Below are 6,470 nucleotides of genomic sequence, written 5' to 3' on the forward strand. Positions count from 1 at the left end.
GACCAGAGCCAAACTGCCAATCGACATCTTTTACTACCTTCACTTATGATATGGTCACTGTCCTCTGAGGATGAAATCCCAGCCCATGGACTGAGAGCTCTCTGCATGCCCTAGATTGCACACAGCTCTCCACATACAACGTCTCTCAGATGTGTCACAGCAACCTGTGATCTCCATTTTATAAAACTGAGGCTCATAGGTTCAGTGTTGCCTGAGGTCCCCAGCTAATAAGTGACAAAACCAGAATTTTAACTGCCTCCAGAGCCCATCTATTTAATCACAATATTGTAGAACTTCTTAACTTGCCTTTCTGAACAAAACTTAGAATTTGTGAGCAAGTGCGTTGCGGTTACGGTGGCGCCATGTCGTTCTGCAGCTTCTTCGGGGGCGAAGTTTTCCAGAATCACTTTGAGCCGGGCATTTATGTGTGTGCCAAATGTGGCTATGAGCTGTTCTCCAGCCGCTCGAAGTATGCACACTCGTCCCCATGGCCAGCGTTCACTGAGACCATTCACGCCGACAGCGTGGCCAAGCGTCCGGAGCACAATCGATCTGAAGTCTTGAAGGTGTCCAGTGGCAAGTGTGGCAACGGGTTGGGCCATGAATTCCTGAACGACGGCCCCAAGCTGGGGCAGTCCCGATTCTGAATATTCAGCAGCTCCCTGAAGTTTGTCCCTAAAGGCAAAGAAACTTCTGCATCCCAGGGGCACTAGGCGGGCAGCCCATACCCACCCTGGATGGCCACCGCACTGAGGCCACACGCTGGCCATTCCACCTTGGAGTTGGGACCCTAGGCATCAAGACAGGAAGTAGGCAGGGCATGGTGCTTGAAACATCGGGAAGCTCCCGCGGCCCCAGCTCTGAACAAGACCTTCTTGTTTCTTGGAAAAGACACTCATTTGCTGATGGTTCATGCCTTCTGCCAGGACAGGCCTGGGCTGCACAGCCGCTCTGTCGACTGGCTTAGCTCCCCGCCCCCCGCCCACTTGAGGTGCTTCCAGGAGGTGGGCTCTGGGCGCAGCTGGTCTCTGAATGAGGTTACACCCCCACTTTCTTTTCCCGGCCCTGTCTCTGCTCATTGGGACCATGGGTCCCAATTCCAAGACAGACTCTCATCCTCACCGAAGCTTAGGCCCACATCTCCCAGGCTGTGTAGGAGACAGAATGGAAATGAAGGCTGCCCCTGCCACCCACCCCAGCCCTGGTCACTGCATGATCCGCTCTGGTCAAACCCTTCCAGGCCAGCCAGGGTGGGGATGGTCTGTGACCTGCTGGGAAGGCAGGCTGATGGGTAGACCCTGGGCATCTCGTCCATGAGAGGAGAAACCTAAACCCTTTTTCACAATCTGTGCGGAAGTAGCTTGCCTCACTCGGGCTTAGGAAAGTGCTGTTGCTTCATTACTTTAACCAGCACAGGGCAGGGGCCCTGAGTTCACACCTGCAGGGAGGCCCTTCAAAGGTGTGTGACTGTGCCTTATTGGACATGCTTGGAGGTCTTTCCATACGGGAGGGTGGGTGATGCTGAAGTTACCCTCCATCTTAAGTAATTTCTTTTTGGAGTAATCAGATGGAAAAAAAAAAAAAAAAAAAAAAAAAAAAAAAAAAAAAAAAAAAAAAAAAAAAAAAAAAAACTTAGAATTTGTATATATGTCCATGGAGTGGGAATTTTGTTGTTCCTTAACCATAACAATAAAACAATCTCTTTCTATCCATGGGGGTAGAGCCAGTATTTTCTTTCCCAGAGCTGAGTATAAAACTGGGGTTATGGGAATAGGAAAACTGCTAAACTATCAGGGGCCCCATGCCAGCTTCAGGGACCTCTCTGTCCAGCCACAGCCCCCAACCCTAACTTAAGAGAGGACCTACATGGAAGGGGTAGTCGTCCATGTAGTCCACTGCAGCCCAGATCTGTGGCACTCCCCTTCCACTGGGAAAGTTAAAGTAAGAGGAAATATGGAGGATCCTCAAAAAATTAAATATAGATCTAGCAATTTCACTTCTAGCTCTATCCCTAAGGTAGGTAGGTAGGTAGGTAGGTAGGTAGGTAGATAGATAATAGATGATAGATTGATAAGATAGATGATAGATCAATAGATAATAAATAGATGATTGATTAGATTGATAGATGATAGATAATAGATGCTAGATAGATGATAGATTATAGATAATAGATGATAGATTGATAGATAGATGATAGGTAATTAAAGATACATAGATAGATAGATAGATAGATAATAGCAGAGACTCAGATATCTATACACCAATGCTCATAGCAGCATTATTCACAATAGTCAAAAGGAGAAAAAAAAATCCTAAAGGTCCACTGACGGATAAATGTGTAAAGAAAATATAGTATATACATACATTGGTATACTATTTGGACTTTTAAAAAAGAACACAATTCTGACAGGTGCCACAACATGAATGGGCTTTGAGGACATTATGCTAATTGAGATATACCAGACACAAAAGAAAAAGATTGTATGATTCCACTTCTATGAGGTACCCAGAATGAGCAAATTCATAGAAACTAAACGTAGATTAGAGGTTGCCAGGGACTGGGGAGGAGGGGAATGAGGAGTTGGTGTTTCACAGATACAGAGTTTCTCCTAGGAAGATAAAAACCTTCTAGAGATAGATGGTGGTGATAGTTGCACAAGAATATGGATGTACCTAATGCCACTATATTGTCTCAAAAATGGTTAAAACTGTAAATCTGATAAATTATATTTTACCACAGCTAATAAAAAGGGGGTGGGATCTGTCGATCAGCCTAGGGGAGTCGCTACAAGCTGGAAATGATGATCAGAGCAGAGAGGTGGGGGCCTGGGAAGCTGACCACCCGCCAGCTATGCGGTATGCCCTGAGCAGCATGACAGTCTCTCTGAGCTGAGCTTTGCCCAAGGGTCAGAAACCCTCCCCAGAGATCAAGAAGCCTTTGGATACTTACTTCTGAGTATATTGCAGAGGGAGAATGAAACTGACCCAGGAGGGCGGGACAGCCCCCTCTTGTTGCTATAACAATTGGCACCTTTTCTTTTCTACTTACTCGAGACACACTTTCTGATCACCCACAACGTGCCCAGGCACTCTGCTACGCACCCGCACAGGGTGATCGCAAGGTACTCACCCTTCTCCCAATATCTCAGGTGGGATCAATGACACCCATCACAGACAGGAGCAGAGGAGTTCTGTCACTCACCCAAGGCAGGTTCACAGCTACTGGTGAAGCTGAGATTCTAATGCAGGCGCAGTCTGCATCCAAATCCCATATGGCTTCTTTCCACAAACCAATATTTCACAAGAGAATATGAGAACCCCATTCAAAAGTAAAACTACTTGGCTGACAGAGCAAGACCCTATCTCAAAAACATATAAATAAATAAACTGGGGCACGCTGTCATCAAGTATCAGAAAGGACTGTCTGGTCTTTGGGTCCTACATTCCAGCATTTAGCCCATGCTCAGGCACAAACAAATGCCCAGGTGGGGACAGCCCCTGCCACCCAGCAAAGTGCAGCCTCACAACTTACCATTTCTAGCTGGCCTTGAAATCTTTACCCGTATGCCACCTACAGAACAGAAGAAAGCATTGCCTGGATTCCAATCCAGTTTATGTCCCAAGCAAAGAGACGCAAGGACCCAAAGTCATTTGAGAAACACACTCAACATTATCTGGCCAGTCTGCGGTTTTCCTTCTTAGAGCCCAGCTCAGCCACTGACTTGCTGTGTGACCTGGGGCAAGTCCCTGGGCCCCGTTGTCCCCATATAAGTACTAACAGAGTAGACTCCATGACCCCAAGATCCCATCCAGCATTGGTGTTCCCACGAGAAGGAAGCCACCCCTTGGTAATAGACACGCAGACATTCCTTCCCCCTCCCACAAGTCCCTTCCTCTGCAAGACCCAGTGCTTCTAATCCCCTGCCTAGAAGGGCTTCACCCAACCCTAGGAGTCCTGCTTCACACTCAGGTCTGCTCATGCAAGCAGCCCCCTTCCCTATCGAGGCCTCCAAGTGTGCTTTCTCTCACATCTGCTGGGCAGCCCTGGAGAGAAGGGTGCAGCCTCCCTCTCTGCCCAGGGTACTTGACTGTTAATGATCCTCAGGCACACTTCCCCCGCCCTGTCCCCAGGGGCAATTCCAGAGTTGTTTTATGAGCGAGGCTGGGGAAATCTATTAATGAGAGCGGTAATTGTTACCTTTGGGCACCGAAAGCTGATTTACAACAGTTACTGCCTCAGATTCCAAAGGCATAAATTTCAGCTTTTCTATCATTTTGTCTGGAGTAAAACAAAACACAAGGAGATTACATATCCAGGGCTACAGATGTTTGGCTGCACAGAACATTTTCCTAAGATAGGGAACAGGGGGAGTTTAATTTAACTGACTATGTAGCATCCCGGACGCTTCCTAGGCTGTATGCATCTGCATGGGGGTAGAAGCATTTGATGAATGTCCGTATGTGTTTCTCAGGAGCAAGGAAAATAGTACAGCGAGGTGAGTCGGCTTCTGCCAGCCTGAGCTCTGTCTTCATAGGGTTGAGCATCTTGATCAAGGAGGTGGCAAGACTTTCAAAGCAATGCCCTTCACCCTCAGGGAGTGGCTGTGGATCTGGGAGAAATGGCTCAGCCATCTAAGTCTTGGAGTTTCTCCGAAAAAAAAAAAAAAAGAACTTTAGCGATCATGCTGCGGTTACCCTGTTTGGAGGTGAATGGAAGAGGCAAAGAAGCTGACCCTATTTTCCTTCCAAATGGGGATCTGGGGGAGTTGGAAACTCAGGAAAGAATTCAGTATTTGGGATTCATCCAGTCAGAGTTTCCAGAAACTCCTGTAAGAGCAATAAAGCCACAGTAATTTATTCCCAAAAGAAAAGAGAGAAAACAGCTACATTTCCTAAGCCACAAGCAGAAAAACACAGCGTTCCCGCCACCACCCCTATACTAGCTGCTAGAAGTCTGTCTTCCTACCTCGGCTCACAGATGGCCCCATTCCGGGACAGTAAGTGGCCTTGGCATTACAGTCGAGGTATCCAGCCCCACACAGGCATTACACAGCCCTGGTGTCCTGGCTCCAACCTTCCCTTCCAGTTGCCCCATCAGAGACCTGAGGCCAGGACATTAAGTAGCACAGCCCAAGTGCCGTGTCGAGTTTCATATTCAAACAAGCCCCTGGGATTCCAATCATTCAACAAATATTTGCTGTGTGTCTGCTAAGTGTAAGACACAGCATGAACAGGCCTAAAGGAATTTTGGCCCATTCTTAGGCCAGTTTTGAGTGAGAGTTCAGAAACAGCTCATCTCTATCTCCTGTGTCAATTTTGTTTGTTTGCTTGTTTGTTTGTTTTGTTTCATTTTGTTTTGTTTTGAGACAGAGTCTCACTCTGTTGTCCAGGCTGGAGTGCAGTGGCACAATCTCAGCTTACTGCAACCTCTGCCTCCTGGGTTCAAGTGATTCTCTTGTCTCAGCCTCTGAAGTAGCTGGGACTACAGGAGCACGCCAAGATACTCAGCTGATTTTTGTAGTTTTAGTAGAGGTGGGGTTTCACCATGTTGGCCAGGCTGGTCTCGAACTCCTGACGTCAGGTGGTCCACCCACCTTGGCCTCCCAAAGTACTGCGACTGTGTCTTCATGGTTTCTGCAGCCCTTATCATATCTGAACTTCCCAACCGGCAGTCCAGTAATGTGGACAACCTCATCCCCACTTTGCAGAGGAAGAATTTAACAGAGACGCCAAATCACTTGCCCAAAGTCACCCAGCAAAGTTGATACTAGATCTCATGTTTCGTGGCCACTGAAAAAGAAAAGGAAGGGGTCAGATAAATTATCACTCTGTAAGAGTGAAGCAAATGGAGTTCAGCTGTATATAGGCCCTGTGAATCCAAGCTCTGTTTTTGAAGAAACTATATGGGATTGCATATGTGTGTGTGTGAATAAAAGATTCCCTGCTGTGTGCGAGAAGCCATCATGAGAAGGACGCAAGAGTTACTGCTGTTTTATTTTATTTTATTAATTTTTTAAATTCATTAATTTATTTTTTGAGATGACATCTCGCTCTGTCACCCAGGCTGGAGTGCAATGGTAGGAACTCAGCTCACTGCAACGTCCACCTCCCAGGTTCAAGTGATTCTCCTGCCTCAGCCCCCTAAGGAGCTGGGATTACAGGTGCCTGCCACCACACCCAGCTAATTTTGTATCTTTAGTAGAGACAGGGTTTCACCATGTTAGCCAGGCTGGTCTTGAACTCCCAGCCTCAGGTGGTCTGCCTGACTCAGCCTCCCAAAGTGTTGGAATTACAGGTGTGAGACATCACGCTCAGCCCCAAGGGTTACTACTGGATTTCATTTCATTTTTAATTCTAGCATTGCTCACAACAACAGCAGTGGAGAAGGCTGTAAAGTACTGACCCTTTGTTTTAGGGATGGGGAAACTAAACCCAGAGGTGCCAAGGGCCCCGACTTAATTGGGTCACAA

At 47.1% G+C, this 6,470-nt stretch overlaps 1 pseudogene across 1 annotated transcript; it reads left to right on the forward strand.

Moving 5' to 3' along the window:
• Window positions 1–332: 332 nt before the first annotated feature.
• On the forward strand, window positions 333–1,574 carry LOC108289607 (annotated as a pseudogene). The gene has a single exon (XR_001819239.2). The product of XR_001819239.2 is annotated as a methionine-R-sulfoxide reductase B1-like (transcript).
• Window positions 1,575–6,470: the final 4,896 nt, after the last annotated feature.

Source organism: Cebus imitator, unplaced genomic scaffold, assembly GCF_001604975.1.
Source record: "Cebus imitator isolate Cc_AM_T3 unplaced genomic scaffold, Cebus_imitator-1.0 Scaffold406, whole genome shotgun sequence".
In the NCBI taxonomy this organism is placed as follows: domain Eukaryota; kingdom Metazoa; phylum Chordata; class Mammalia; order Primates; family Cebidae; genus Cebus; species Cebus imitator.